This window comes from Hemiscyllium ocellatum, chromosome 6 (assembly GCF_020745735.1).
Source record: "Hemiscyllium ocellatum isolate sHemOce1 chromosome 6, sHemOce1.pat.X.cur, whole genome shotgun sequence".
Lineage (NCBI taxonomy): Eukaryota > Metazoa > Chordata > Chondrichthyes > Orectolobiformes > Hemiscylliidae > Hemiscyllium > Hemiscyllium ocellatum.
In genome coordinates this window covers 116,511,459-116,526,871 of record NC_083406.1, presented here as the reverse complement: position 1 = coordinate 116,526,871, position 15,413 = coordinate 116,511,459, and the positions used below count along the sequence as shown (strand labels likewise).

General features: G+C 44.3%; 1 pseudogene; it reads left to right on the top strand.

The window, feature by feature from the left end:
* Window positions 1-403: 403 nt before the first annotated feature.
* On the top strand, window positions 404-609 carry LOC132816989 (U2 spliceosomal RNA; annotated as a pseudogene).
* The last annotated feature ends 14,804 nt before the right edge of the window (window positions 610-15,413 follow it).

Below are 15,413 nucleotides of genomic sequence, written 5' to 3'. Positions count from 1 at the left end.
TCATCATAAAACAGGAACTTTGAATACATTGACGAGAGTGCTGGGGTTGCTGGTTGGGAAATGGTCATGTCATGTTTGTAATATCGTTGACATATTGTCACAAGAATGATTCTCCCTCTCCTACTTTCTGAGCGTGTTAAATGCAAATCCAAAATGAAGGCTTGTAAAGGTCAAGGATGTGGGAAAAAGCCATTTAGCTAAGCCTGCTGGGTCTAATTTCCTTTCTCATGTACCGGTGCCCGGAGGCAGGCCGGTGGCAAAATTACATCTCCAAATCCAGATGACCAGCAGCAACAACTTGGGCTTTTAATGTAGAGCAAAAACATTCCAAGGCATTTTTTAGGAACATGCACAGGCTAAGCTTGATACTGGGTCAACAAAGGGCTTTCACAGAATCACAGGGCCACATTCTTGGCCTTTTGGCTAAGACCATGTGTAGTTCTGCTTTTATCAGTTTTAATTCTTATCAGTTTTAATATCTGACACATCCCTGAATCAGGGACTGGATGTTAATCGATTTTTGCAGGAAGGAGTTGGGTGAGGAGCTTGCTCCACCAACTTCGTGCATCGTCCTAGTATTGCAGTACTTCTGGGAATGGTGCACTAAAATTTACAGCACGGTGGCACAGTGGTTAGCACTGTTGCCTCACAGCAACAGGGTCCCAGGTTTGATTCCAACCTCTGTGTGGGGTTTGCACGTTGTCTGTGTGGGTTTCTTCTGGGTGCTCTGGTTTCCTCCCACATTCCAAAGATGTGCAGGTCAGGTGAATTGACCATGCTAAATTGTCAATTAGGTGAATTAGTCAGAGGGGAAAGGTGTTTGGGTGGGTTACTCTTCGGAGGGTCGGTGTGGACATGTTGGGCTGAAGGGCTTGTTTCTGCACTGTAGGGAATCTAAATATCTGATTAAATAAAGGCCATTTGGCCCATTACTTCTGTACCGGCTCTCCGAATGATCATCGTGGTTTATTGCCATTCTCCTTCCTGTTGCCTGTACTCTTGAACATTGTTTCTCTTAAAATAGCCCCTAACATCCTCCAGAATGGACCAATTGCACCACACGTCCAGGCAGTACATTCCAGACAGAACTGCTAGTGGTGCGAAAATTTATTTTTGTCACATCACATTCGCAAATCACTTTATATTTGTGCCTTTTTGTTCTTGATCCTTTCATGAGTAAGATCTGTTTGAGTCTATTATGAAGAATGTAATAAAGTATTTTTGAAATATATAATTTAATCAAATAGAGACAGCACGTGCAAACTCCACACAAGGTACTCTGCAGAAATTCACCAAAGATTAGGGGCGGCACGGTGGCACAGTGGTTAGCACTGTTGCCTCACAGCGCCGGAGACCCGGGTTCAATTCCCGACTCAGGCGACCGACTGTGTGGAGTTTGCACGTTCTCCCCGTGTCTGCGTGGGTTTCCTCCGGGTGCTCCGGTTTCCTCCCACAGTCCAAAGATGTGCGGGTCAGGTGAATTGGCCATGCTAAATTGCCCGTAGTGTTAGGTAAGGGGTAGGTGTAGGGGTATGGGTGGGTTTCGCTTCGGCGGGTCGGTGTGGACTTGTTGGGCCGAAGGGCCTGTTTCCACACTGTAAGTCTAATCTAATCTAATCCTTTAACAGCACCTTCTGTGTAGTTTCTAAGTAGAGTCATTGAGAAGGACAGGGGCAGCATATATATGGAAACACCAGCAACAGCTGGTTCCCCTCCAAGCCACTTACCATCCTAGCATTTGTTTTTATTCCTGAACAGTGTAGAGGGCATAGGATTTATTGAGAGGGGAAAGATTTAAAAGGGACCTAAGGGGCAACTTTTTCACGCAGAGGGTTGTGCATGCCTGGCATGAGAATCAAGTGGAACTGGTGGAGGCTGGTACAATGACAATATCTAAAAGGCATCTGGATCAGCACGAGTAGAAAGGGTTTAGAGGGCCAAATGGGACTAGATTACTGTCGAATATCTGTTTGATAGGGTGGGTTGGACTGTAGATCTGTTTCCGTGCTGGAAAGCTGTATGACTCTATATTTGAGGAAACATAAACTGTCAATGGTTGTTTCATCTGCCTCGAAGCAACTGTAGACGTGGGAAGCTTCCTAAGTTACTTTATCTCGCTTTTTACTTTCCACACATATAAACCGTCTCATTATTTCAGTCTCTGCCACTTATCCCTTCCCTGTGTTTGGGTGCCACCATCAAGGCTCAGTTATCAGTGCCTTACAGGACAGCTGAGTGACTTTAACCTCCTATCAACGCGTCTTTGCTTCTGCAGAGTGGTCTCTCTTGTCTGCGATAAGTCTTTCCATCTTTTTTTTGGGATCTTCTGAGACAGAAAGACAACCGCAGAAAGAGAGAAAAAAATATCAACTCATACTCGTCTGATTAAGCACAGGCGTTCACACTCAAAGCACTGTATGAGGTTTGCCTGTAATGATGCCCCAATTATTGCTCTCCCTAGCACTACTCACTGACTCTTTATACTATTTGGTGGACTCAGCATGTCAAGAGATCACTTTTCCAATTTTCCAGACAATCGTTGTGGAAATACACAGAGCGTTATCAACGAGAGCAGCTTATTGAGTGACATTGTTACATTAAAAGACGTTTGAATATTAGAATTCATTGTCTGCTCAGTATAGCTGCTGGGAAACAAAGACCCATTGCTGCTAGAAAGCCGCCTTTATTCCCTTGATAGTACAGATCTTTCCACAGGCAAGGCTTGCGGGTCAAGTCTCTTCCTATTATCGTTCAAAACGATTGTTATATATAGCCTGTGAGATACGATAGCAATCCAAATTAATTTTCTTGAAGCCTGTCATTTGATTCCCAGCACTTAAGAAACGCAAATTCATTGTCTCTGGGATTTTGGTCTGCAAAAATTGATAATGAATGCACCATTTATTTTAAGTAGCTGATAGAGGTACATCATACGACTGAGCTTATTATTACTAAGGCCCTCAAATCACTTGAATACTTTCATTGCTTCTGCTCTACATTCACAGGCAGTTACTGTGTCTGATTACAAGTGAGGAAGCAGAGACTTGAGTGTCAGCAGACAGCGCTGAGTCAGAAAGTTGTGGCTTCACGTTCCAATGCAGAGAAGCAAGCACAAAGATCCAGTGAGGTCCTGAGGGAAAGCTGCAGCAGTTGGATTGCAATTGAGTATTGCAATTTGCTGTGGAGATTCTCAGAGATAAGGTTGAAATGAATCTGCAGCAAGTGACATAAAGCATCCAAGCTTGCCCGACCTTTGAGAAAGGGTGACTTGCCTTAAAAGGACGTGTAAGTTTGGAGTACAGCACCTTCATCTTAGAAGCAGCTCTTATTGTGCGAGAGTGCACTGGCAATGGGAGATCCGGCTGCTTGTCGGCAGGAAGGCAACGGGTGTCTTGTTTAAGTAGCTGTGTAGATAGAAAAAAAAGTAGGGAATCCTTGAGATCTTGTGGTGAAGTGGTTGTGTTTGCACCCCTAATCCAGTGGGGATGGAGTCCCACCAGCCTTGAAGTTCTGTCAAGTCATATCAGAAAAGGTTAATTAAAAATAGCCAAAAAGTGAACAGTTAGCGCCAAGGGTTTAATTTAACTGTTCATCAAGAAACTCTATCACAAGGCAAAAAGACCTTGAGTTCTAACTTATTGGCAGAATTAATCCAAACATGATTTAACACACATGTTGGTACCTGTCTTACAGTCTTGAGCATGCTGCCAGTATTTACTTGCCCATGGAGTAGTTTGGGTACAGGTGGGTATCATCTGCATCCAGTATATTTTCCCGACCTCGAGGCTGGAAAGCTTGAGTTAGATTCCAAGTTGCCCACATAGAGCTGCTGGACCAGACAACATCCCTGGCAGAGTGCTCAGAGGATGATCTAATGTACTGGCAGATGTTGTCACGGACAGCTTCAACATCTCTCTGAGCTGCGCCATAGTTCCAACGTGCTTCAAGGCCGCTACTAACGTCCACATGCCGAACAAGTCTTCAGCGTCCTATCCAATGACTATCGTCCCATTGCACTCATGATGAGGCATATTCGGACCCTGCTGGCCCCCTCAGTGAGCACCCTGCCGTTTGTGTATCAACCCAACCACTGACAGATTATGCCATTTCCACCACCCTCACCCACCTGGAGATGAAGGACACCTACGTCAGACGACTGTTCATAGACTTCAGTTCTGCATTTAACACTATCATTCCTCAGCACCTGATCGGAAAGCTGAGTCTGTTGGGCCTTCTGTAACTGGATCCTGGACTTCCTGACTGGGAGATCTCAGTTAGTCCGGATTGGGAACAACATCATCAACACCATCAGACTAAGCACAGGGGACCCCTGCAGGGCTGTGTGCTCAGTCCACTGCTGTTCATCCTCCTGACACACGACTGTGCAGTGATACACAAGTCAAATCACATCATCACGTTCGCTAATGACAGGACTGTAGTGGGTCTCATCAGCAGGAATGACGAGTCAGCATACAGAGAGGAGGTGCAGCAGCTAACGAACTGGTGCAGAGCCAACAACCTGCCTCTGAACATAGAAAAAACAAAAAGGTGGTTGTTGACTTCAGGAGGGCATGGAGAGATCACTCTCCATTGGATGTCAGTGGCTCCCTCATGGAGATTGGGAAGAGCACCAAATTTCTTGGCGTCCACCTGGCAGAGAATCTCACCTGGATCCAGCTCCATAGCCAAGAAAGCCCAGCAGTGTCTCTACTTTCTGTGCAGGCTGAGGAAAGCCCGCCTCCCACCCCCCCCTAACCCCCATCCCCACCACATTCTACAGGGGGTTCAGTGAGAGTACCCTGAGCTGCTGCATCACTACCTGGTTCAGGAATTGCACCGTAAGACCCTACAAGGGATAGTGAGGACAGCTGAGAGGATCATCGGGGTCTCTCTTCCCTCCATTACATTTACACCACACACTGCATCCAAAAGGCTAAGAGCATTGTGGAAGAACCTATATACTCAAACTCTTCTCTCTCCTGCCATCTGGCAGAAGATACCAGAACATTCGATCTCTCATGGCCAGACTGTGCAATAGTTTCTTCCCCCAAGCCATCAGGCTCCTTAACACGGTATGATCGGACTCTTTCCCATCTGAAATTCTTTGCACGACTTTGAATTGCTGCTAAAACAATGTCTATTATTTATCATTCTTCTTTTATACTGTAACTTGCGTATTTTGCATTTCTTATGCACTTTGTGCCATGTACGATTGTGTAGTTTGTGCTGTACATATAGCACTCTCAGTCCTGGAGGAACGCTGTCTCGTTTTTACTGGATCAGTTATATATGGTAGAAATGACAAATAAAAGCTCCTCTACCTGACATGGACAGCTGATATATAAAAAATAAGACATTCAAAGGGCTGCTATGGCACAGTGGTAATGATTGTACCTCTGAGGCGGGAGGTCCTGCTTCAAGTTTCAGCTGCTCTGCTCCAGGAGTGTGTAATAACATCACTGAACAACGTGGTTAGAAAATATCTGTCCAGTGTCTCTTATTTATTCAATCACAGATGTGTGTTGCTGGTTGGGCCAATATTTATTGAATACCCCTAGTTGCCCTTGAGATGTTGGTGGTGAGCTGTCACAAGCAGTCCATTTGGCATAGGTCCACCCACAGTGAGGTCAGGGAGGCATCTCCACGATTTTGACCCAGCAATACTGAAGAATCGAACATATATTTTTAAATCTTAGGCGATGAGTTTGCCCAGTGGTACTACTGCCATTGAGTCACACAGCATGGAAGCAGACTCTTCAGACAACTCATCCATACCGACCAGCCTTCCTGAACTAGCCCCATTTGCTTGTGTTTAGCCCATATCCCTCCAGACCTGCCCAGGTGCCTTTTAAAATGTTCTGGATTAGAGTGGTGCTGGAAAAGCACAGTAGGTCAGGCAGCATCCGAGGAACTGGAATTTGTAATTGTACACACTTCTCCCACTTCCTCTGGCATTTAATTCCATACATGCATCACCGTCTGTGTGAAAAAGTTGTCCATTTCAGGTCCCTTTTAATTTTTCCCCTCTTACCTTAAACCTACATCCCTCAACTTTGGACTCTCCGAGCCTGAGGAATTCACCTTATCCATGCTATTCATGATTTTATAAACTAATATCAGATCACCCCTCAGCCTCCAATGCTCCAGGGAAAAAGTCCTAGTCTATCCAGCCTCTCCTTATAACTCAAACCCCCCATAACATCTCAGTAACATCCTTGTAAATCTTTTCTGAACTCTTTCAAGTTTCACAGCATCTTTCCTACAGTGGGGAGACCAGAATTGAATGCAGTATTCCAAAAGTGGCCTAACCAATGTCCTGTACAGCTGCAACATGACTGCCCAACTCTGATAGCCAATGGACTGACTAATAAAGGAAACCATACCAAACGTCTTCTTCACTATCCTGTCTACCTGTGACTCCATTTTCACGTAACTATGAACCAGCACTCCAAGGTCTCTTTGTTCAGCAAGACTCCCTAAGACCTTACCATTAAGTGTATATGTCCTACCCTGATATGCCTTTCCAAAATGCAGCACCTCATATTTATCCAAATTAAACTCCATCTGCCACTCCTCTGCCAATTGGCCCATTTCATGAAGGTCCCATTGTACTCTGAGATAACCTTTTTCACCATCGATTACACCCCCAATTTGGTATCATCTGCAAACTTACAACCATACCTCCTACATTCACATCCAAATCATTTATAAAAATGACAAAAGGCAGTAGTAGTGTTGCTTGACAGTTCATTACCAACACCCAATATAATGGAGAGTGGAGAACCATCTCCACACCAGGACGGAGATAGCCCTGTTATCCAGGTCTCCCTCGTGGCAGCAACATCTGTCTTATCAATGGAACTTAGACACATTTGTTCTCATGCAATGAACCTCGTTGAGAATAGCCTAATAGCCTCTTCTCTTTAGTCTACCTAGTGGTTTTGGTCTACCACACTAAACGAGATTGCAATACTCAAGGAGAATGCTGGCAGATGATCTACCCAATGTATCATTCACTAAGGTGACTCCAGCAAGGATCAAAAAGCCACAGATCGCTCGCCAACCTCTACAGTCCCCATCACTCCATGGTGGAAAGCAGAAGCCACATTGCTTATTACTCTTGTTATATTGGATAGATGAACATGAAGAAGATGTAGGAATCACACTGCGACAATACTATGGCTTTAAGAGCTATATTTTGTCCTGTCTTTTTTAAAGAGGAAAGGTTAAGGCAGAGGAGATGATCTGTCCACTCAAAGCTAATGGAGTAAACAATTTGTGAAGCTTTGGGTTTTTTTTTAAAGTTGGAACAATAGAAGCAGCCTGAATGGGTGGGGTCAAGCTTCCACAGAAACAGGATGTTTTTGTTTTTCAGTAGCAGCTGTTGGGGTCTTGAAGCTGGGTTTGGAAGCTGCAGTATATCTCTCCCTGTTACTCTCTCTGTCTCTCTCTCTCTTGAGTTTTCTCTTGATGTTGTTTTCTCCTGGGCTGGAGAATTGCATGTGAGACATTCTGTTTCTCTAAATCTGCCTTTGCCAAGGGTGTGTTTATGAGATGTTAGTATATTGGAACATACCAAACGTCTTACTGTTTGATAATTAAATAATCTATTATTCTGTTAAGTTTTCCAATAGAGTTAAGTAATTCCAATTTCTTCTTTCTTTTGGTTCTGTTTTGTTTTGGCTATAGTGTATGAATAAAGAGTGTTTTGCTTCAAAATGGTATTCAAGTGCCCATTCGAATTGCATCTGGATCACAATGCCTTTAAAACAACAAAAAGTTAGGGTCTAGACTATCTTCTGAATATAGTTTGATAAGGGTTTGGTCTGGTCCATAACACAGGTCCAGATTGAAGGAACAGTGTGTTCTGAAGCTACACTTTGTCAGCTTGGATACAAATAAGGAAGAGAAAGGCCTTGAGGGATTTGGAAATGAGTGGGACAATTTTGAAATTTTGAATGGGGGCCTGGTCTGTGAAGTTAGGGGTCTTGGGTAATTAAGATGACAAGGTTAGGAGATGGGCAGTAGAGTTTAGAGCCAGTGTCAGAAAAGCTTAGAATGGTCAAGAAACATAGATCCCATACAATGTGGAAGCAGCCAGTCGGCCCATCAAGTCCACATTGGCCCTCAAAGACCACCGCACCTAGACGTACCCGATTCCTGTAACCATGCATTTCCCATAATCCACCTAGCCTGCACATCCCTGGACACACACGAAATTTAGCATGGCCAATTCACCCAACCTGCACATTTTAGGTCTGTGGGTGGAAACCCACTTAGACACAAGGAGAATGTGCAAACTTCACACAGACAGTCACCCAAGTCTGGAATTGAGCCCAGGTCCCTGGCACTGTGAGGCAGCAGCGCTAAACACTAAGCCATCGTGCCGCCCTTCAAGGTGATATACATCAAAGCAAGAATAACGTTTTCAGAATAGAGGCACCCTTGCCAACTTTTATAGGTGTGCCATTGAGAGCATCCTGTCTGGATACATCACTACCTGGTCTGGCAACTGGATCATTCAAGATCAGAGACAGTTACAGAGAGTGGTAAACTCAGCCCAGACAATCACGAAGGTCAACCTCCCATCTGTAGAATCCATCTATTAGGCTCGCTGTCAAGGAAAGGCCGCCAGCATTCTTAAAGATCCATCCCACCCTGGCAATGTTTTTCTACAATCTCTACCACTGGGGGGAAGGTACAGAAGCCTGAACACACGCACCAGCTAGTTTTGAAACAGTTCCTATCCTCCTGTTGTTAGAATACTGAATGGACTCACAAACTTTTAACATTCACCTGTACCTGTGTTTTGGTTTTTGCCACTGTTTACCTATTATCTACTTATCTATGCTACTTAACTCTGTCATCTGTCAATATTGCTCGCAAGACAAAGCTTTTCACTGTGCCTTGGTACATGTGACAATAAATTCAATTCAATTCAATTCAGGTAGGGATGAGCAATGTTACAGTCTGTGGAAGTGATTGGACATGGTAACAGAGAAAGCAGAACGTCAAGAGCTTAGCTCATGGTTAGATAGGATGGTCAACTCTCAGCAATAGGCAAGAGAGTTGGACCATAAGAGATAAGAACATGAGTAGGCCATTCAGCCCTTCAAGCCAGCTCTGTCATTCAACAGGATCATGACCGATGTGACATTCCTCATGCTTTCCAACCTTTTCCACATTGCTCTTGATTGTCCAACTGATCAAGAATCTATCTCAGCCTTAAATATACACCAGGACTCTGCCCCCACAGCTCTCTGTAGCAAGGACTTCCAAAGACTCACAACCCTTTGAGAGAGGAAATTCCTCCTCATTTCAGTTTTCAACTGATGCCCTTAATGGAGAGAGCCCAGGATTGAATTTTACCCCTCTTACCTTTTGATTCCTAAATTCCAGCAAACTAATCACATTGTTTTCATTCACAAATACAGTTATCACTGGTTAGGCCAGCATTTATTGTCCAGCCTTTATTACCCTTGGTGGTGAGTTGCCTTCTTGAACTACGCAGTCCATGGCCGTAGATAAAGGAGGGTGTTCCAGGATTTTGACCCAGTGAAAGTGAAGGAATATATGTCCAAGTCAGAATGGAGTATGGATTAGAAGGGATCTTGCAGGAGTCAAGATGAAGAGTGGTTTGCAAGTCATGGTGTTCACACATACCTATTGCCCTTGCCCTTCTAAATGGTTGACGTCGCAAGTTTGTAAGGTACTGTGGTGGACGTCTGCAAATCATCTTGTGAATAGTGCACACTACTGCCTATGGTGAAGGGATTGAATGTTTAAGATAGTGGATGTGGTGGCAATCAAGTGGACTGCTTTGTTCTGGATGTAGTCAAGCTCTTGAGTGTTATTGGAGCTGCACTCATGGAAGTAAGTGGAGAGTATTTCATGATATTGTCTTGTTGATGGTAGACAAACTCTGGAGAGGCAGGAGGTGAGTCATGCACAGCAGAACATCAAGGCAATGGCAATCTCAGGTTGCTGATCATTGCGGAATTCAATTAATCAACATTGAAAGGCAAAAGGGGATAGTTTGATTATCGTTTGTTGGAGATGGTCGTATGTGGTGTGAGTGCTGCCACTTGTCAACAGAAATCTAAATGCTGTACAGGTCCTGCTGCACATGAACATGCTTCAATATCTGAGGGGGGACGAGCGGTGCAAAAAAGGTGTAATCATCAGCAATCAATCCCACTCTGATCTTATGATGAAAGGAAGGTCATTGAGGAAGCAGCTGAAGATGCTTGTGATTTTTGTGATCCTTGCACAAGGACCTTCCAATCCCTCTGTGCTATTGCTTTCTGCAGTTTTTCTCCATCTGAATAATATTTGGCTCTTCTATGGCACATTTCCCTATGATATGTATTCCATCTGTCATTTTGTGCCCACTCACCTATTTTTATGTCATCTGCAAACTTGACAAGAGGACTTTCATTCCCTCATCTAAGTCATGAACATTTACATTATAAATAATTGTTGCGCTATCACTGATCCCTGTGGCACTCCCCTAATTACAGATTGCCATTCTGAAAATGTTCCCCTTATCCCAACCTACTGCCTTCCATCAGTTAGCCAATCCTTAATCCTTCATCAGGAATGAAGGGCTTTTGCCCGAAACGTCAATTCTACTGCTCCTTGGATGCTGCCTGACCTGCTGTGTTTTTCCAGCACCACTCTCATCTTGACTCTGATCTCCAGCATCTGCAGTCCTCACTTTTGCCTAATCCTTAATCCTTGCTAATGTACCTTCCCACATCATGAGTTCTCACTTATTAAGTTGCTTGACGCATGGTACCTTATCAAATGCTTGCTGGAATTCCCCCTTATTTATATTTCCTGTATCCTCCTCAAAGAATTCTAATAAATTTCCCCTTCGGCGGGTCGGTGTGGACTTGTTGGGCCGAAGGGCCTGTTTCCACACTGTAAGTCTAATCTAAAAAAAAAATTGCTGCTACTGGGCATCGGTGGTGGAGGGAGTGGATGCTTGGGGATATGGTGCCAATCAAATGGCTGCCTTATCCGAGATGGTGTCAAGCTTCTTGAGTATGATTGGAGATGCACCCATCCAGGCAAGTGGGAAGTATTCTATCACACCCCTGGCTTACGGTCATAGAGTCATAGAGATGTACAGCATGGAAACAGATCCTTCGGTCCAACTCATCTATGCTAACCAGATATCCAAAATTAATCCGGTCCCATTTGCCAGCATTTGGCCCATATCCCTCCAAACCCTTCCTGTTCATGTACCCATCCAGAGGCCTTTTTAAAGTTGCAATTGTACCAGCCTGCACCATTTCCTCTGGCAGCTCATTCCATACATGTACCACCCTCTGCATGAAAAAGTTGTCCCTTAGGTCCCTTTTAAATCTTTCCCCTCTCACCTGAAACCTATGCCCTCTAGTTCTGGACTCCACTGCCCTCAGGGGAAAAAAAACGTGGTCTATTTACCCTCTCCATGTACCTCCTGATTTTATAAAACTCTACAAGGTCACCCCTCAGCCTCCAATGCTCCAGGGAAAACAGCCCCAGCCTATTGTAGATGGTGGACAGGCTCTGGGGAGTCAAGAGGTGAGTTACTAGCTGCATGATATCAAACTCTGACCTAGTCTTGTAGCCATTATATTAATATGGTAGTCAAGGTTGTTTGACTGTGGTGGATTCTGTAAGGGTGATACCATTGAATACCAAGGGGGAATATTGCCTTTCGGGCTGCTTGTAGCTGGCATTTGTGTGGCGTGAATGTAACACTTATGAGTGTTCAGCCTAAGCTTGTTGCAGTATTTGTCTTGTTGCAAGTTTTAAATATAGTTTTCCTTTGTACCATAGGCTTCCCAAAATTATGGTAATTTATTCAACTTGGAGAACAGGAGACCGCATGTTGAACTATAACTTCTTACCTATCCATTAATTATTTTTTGTTTCGTATTGTCTTTTAGGTTGCATTTTATACCACAGAATACTTACCTCTCTGCCCGAGATCTGTTATCATTACGAATGTCAAAAGTGTTCACTCCTGTAGAATCTATCAGAGAGAAAAGGAGGTGGATTTGACTTCTACCCAAAGAGTTGTGAAGATCTGGAATGTGCTGCCTGAAAAATTAGGTGGGGGCTGTTTGAATATCAACTTTCGAAAACAAGTGGGATAAAAACGTTAAGGACAAATATTTGCAGGGCTGAGAGGAAAGAGCATAATTCCAATGGCTGGTTCTGATTTGGCAGCCGTGTCAAAGAGCTGGAATGCATAAGACGAAACATATGATCTGTTTCCATGCTGTAGACTGATATGATTGTGTTGAAGAAATTCTCCAAACTCAGACCTTAAGCATTGACAAACTTTATTGCATGATATCATGGGGAGCACACCTTTTTTTTAAGATTAGATTAGATTACTTACAGTGTGGAAACAGGCCCTTCGGCCCAACAAGTCCACACCGACCCGCCGAAGCGCAACCCACCCATACCCCTACATTTACCCCTTACCTAACACTACGGGCAATTTAGCATGGCCAATTCACCTGACCCGCACATCTTTGGACTGTGGGAGGAAACCGGAGCACCCGGAGGAAACCCACGCAGACACGGGGAGAATGTGCAAACTCCACACAGTCAGTCGCCTGAGTCGGGAATTGAACCCGGGTCTCAGGCGCTGTGAGGCAGCAGTGCTAACCACTGTGCCACCGTGCCGCCCCCTTTCCTTAGCAATGGTCCAGTGCTTCTCCGATAACATGATAGATGCTGCGCCAACAGTCAGTCATTCAGATACAAAGCAAAACGATAGTCACAAGATGGCCAACATGGCTATACACCATGCAAAGTCTGAGGTCAGCCTAATGGCTTGCTGGGTAACTGTTTTGCTTAACAGGTGGTTGCAGATAAAAAGCAGAAGTTAGGTGGAAAAGCAGAAGTTATAAGGTTGATGCAGAATATCCTTGGCGCAACATGATCCAGAAGTTCTAGCAAAAGGGTCCACTTCTCAAGCTGTGGTTTTACTTACCACAAAGCTGCAGGAAATAAATTAGCAGAGCTAGAAGGGCAAGAAGCTGCAAAATAGCTTCCACAGATTCATCATTTCACTGGAGTCAATTTCTGATTGTTAAACCAGGAACAGCATAGCAATCACTGTGGCTTTTCCAATATACCTGCCCTGTCAAGACAGCCTTTGGGATGAGAATTAATTGAGGGAATTGAGATGGCCCATTGTATGGCAATTTATGAATGGGATAATGATTTAGTAATTGTTTGCAAGAAGCAATGCAGAATGTCGCCCCCCCCAAAAACACTGACCAAAGTGCTCTACTCTGCACTTTACAATGGTTTAATCAAAAAGAGGCTATGATTGATTTTTCTTGATGAAATACTACCCCTTGTCAGCACTGTATACATTACATTTGTGTTTACCTAAGCTATCTGAGATGTTTTGGGTAGATATACAGTCACCAATCCTTTATATTGGCTTTAGTCCACCAAGTCTTTGGTGGAAAGTAGGCTTAAACAGAATAGGTTGATCAAGGAATATTCAACAGGTTAATTAGATTAGATTCCCCACAGTATGGAAACAGGCCATTTGGCCCAACAAGTCCACACTGACCCTCCAAAGAGTAACCCACCCAGACCCATTCCCCTAAATTTACCCCTGACTAATGCACCTAACACTACGGGCAATTTAGCATGGCTAATTCACCTGACCTGCACATCTTTGGACTGTGGGGGGAAACCGGAGCACCAGGAGAAAACCCACGCAGACACAGGGAGAATGTGCCATCTCCGCACAGACAGTCCCCAAGGTGGGAATTGAACCTTGGTCCCTGGCGCCGTGAGGCCGCAGTGTTAACCACTTCACACAGAGGGTAGTGGGCGTTTGGAATGCATTGCCAGCAGAGGTGGTAGAGGCAGGCACGGAAGATTCATTTAAGATGCGTCTGGACAGATGCATGAGTAGTTGGGGAGCAGAGGGATACAGATGCTTAGGAATTGACCGACAGGTTTAGACAGTACATTTGATCGGCTCAGGCTTGAAAGGTCAAAGGGCCTGTTCCTGGGCTGTAAATTTTCTTTGTTCTTTGTTCTCACTGAGCCACCGTGCTATAGATATGTTACATCTTAAATAAAACAAAGCGCAGTGATTGGAATGAGATCAGCTAGGCAGACTTCATAGAATATGAGTTCCCTGATTGGGGCTGTTAACCTGGACCAATCAGGGAGCCCTGACTGACAGATATAAACAGGAATGTCAGACATCCTGTTGACCCTGAGAGCTGGCTCTGAGGGAGCTGGATCAGTGTCAAGTCTATGCACGTGACTCAGTGACAGTTTAACGGCCCCTGTGGAGTTATTTCACAAAGAGCTTCAGATGCTGGAAATCTGAAACAAAATCAGAAATTGCTGGAGAGGCTCAGCAGGTCTGGAAGCATCTATGGCAAGAAAGCAGAGTAAATATTTTGGGTCCAATGGGCCTTCCTCAGAATTTTTGAAGACCAGCTGAGTTTCTCCTGCAATTTCTGTTTCTGTTTACATCTTAGTTACTTAATAAGTCTATCAACCCTTGACTTAACAGCAAGTACGCTTAGTGGATACTACATTAACTTTAGCACTAGGACTCATCTTAAACTCAGAACAGCTAAGAAATACACACAAGTTAGTTCCCCCTGGAACAACCCCTTAAATCTTGATAGATGGAGCATACCTTGCTGTGTCAGATTGCCTTTTCAGATACTTGTCTTATAAAATAAGAATCAACAATGATGTGGAAAAACCATCAATTCCAAGAGCTTAACCATCCATTACTTGTAAACCTAGACAAACATAAAGAGTAGGTGCAGGGGTAGGCTATCCAGCCCTTTTAGTCTGTTATGCCATTCAATAGGATTATGGCTAATCTGATTGTTACCTCCTGAGATAACTCCATGGTGTCTAGTATCCCTGTCACCAAGTCATCCTGTAATTACACATGCATAGAGTATAGACTCTGACCAGCCAGCTCAGAGCCAGTCCACAGAGTGAGGAGACTCTCTAAATCTCCTGTTTTTTTTTAACTTTTTTTTTGTTTTTTTCTTTTTTAAGAAAAACAAAACATCAGAAAAAGTTAACCTGAAACAAGAGGGAAGACAACAGAGAAAACTCCATTCCTCAGTAGGAAACCCAACAGCTGTAAGAGCACACTGACTGTGTGGTCTAGGCAGTTCAGAGGTCAGCACCCCCCCCCCCCCCCCCACAAAATGGCAAGTCTTTTCACACACTGATCCAGCTCCCTCAGAGCCAGCTCTCAGAGTGAACAGGATGCCTGAAACTCCTTCTCTTTCTTTTATTTATTTCCCCCCACACTCCGGCCGTAGTGCTTATTTTCCCCGGCACCCATGTCGTGTGTGTGCAAGTGTTGGACACAGCGACGGACAAGTCTTTAGACACTCCTG